Below are 1021 nucleotides of genomic sequence, written 5' to 3'. Positions count from 1 at the left end.
CACAAGGGTTCTTGTTCTGTACTTCTTTGTTGTTGTTCGTTTTTTCCTTTTTCTCTTAAGTCAACAATTTTTTTTTATTTTTAAAAGTAATATTGAAAATTATTCGCATAACGAAAATTGATGGTTCTGTTTTCTCCCTATATCATTTTCATTTCTTAATATGAGTTATTTTTCAGACTCTTCCAGAAATTAAATGGTTGACTATGTTACAAATATTTCAGCCACATGTAATTGATGTGTCTCTTTATATTTGTACTTATTTATACTAAAACTTAATTAGGATAAGATAGACTAGCTACTAATTGAATTACAAGTTTACAATGCTAAATAAGTGTGTCTTAAACTTATTTTAGAACATTGATTTCCTATACTTTTCTTATTGAGTATTAGGATATCATCTACTTACGGAAAATATTATATGTTTAGTTGAGTAGAGAAGCTTTATACAAACTAACATTATCAAATTGGAAGAGAGGATATTCCTTTTCAGATATAAAGAATAGTTTCAATAGGTATGCACTGAAGTATGTAGAATAATGCTACGAATTCAAATTTTTTTTGCTAACTAATTTTATTAAATTGGTTTAATATTAACAAAAATTATTTATCGATAGCATTATTTCAAGTTTTATTGTTTAATTTAGTTAAATTTAGTTCATAAAAAAATTTAAATGTGTAATATTATTTATTAATTTATACGAAAATATTTAATAAAAAATTAATAAAAAACAGATATAATTTACTTTAATTTATTTAGGAATATTAATTTTGACTTTTTTTATTTTTCTAATATTATCGTAATTTATGTACTGAACTAAGAGGTAGATTATTCATCACCTAAATGTTCTCCAAATCTTTATACATGTTTTGATATAAAGTAAGAGTGGTACTCACCTAATTAACCTAAATTTTCTCCCATTCTTCATGCATGTTTTGATTAACTTAGGTTGATTATCTGAAAATTTAGGTTAATTACATAATATTTTATTATATAATATATTTTTTATCAAAATATTTATAA

General features: G+C 22.3%; 1 protein-coding gene across 1 annotated transcript in view; it reads right to left on the bottom strand.

Moving 5' to 3' along the window:
• LOC107462279 (cyanidin 3-O-galactoside 2''-O-xylosyltransferase FGGT1-like) overlaps positions 1 to 1021 on the bottom strand; it is a 4337-nt gene that overhangs the window by 1507 nt on the left and 1809 nt on the right. The gene's annotated exons all lie outside the window — the stretch shown is intronic.

This window comes from Arachis duranensis, chromosome 8 (genome assembly GCF_000817695.3).
Source record: "Arachis duranensis cultivar V14167 chromosome 8, aradu.V14167.gnm2.J7QH, whole genome shotgun sequence".
Taxonomy (NCBI): domain Eukaryota; kingdom Viridiplantae; phylum Streptophyta; class Magnoliopsida; order Fabales; family Fabaceae; genus Arachis; species Arachis duranensis.
This window is presented reverse-complemented; position numbering and strand designations above follow the sequence as displayed.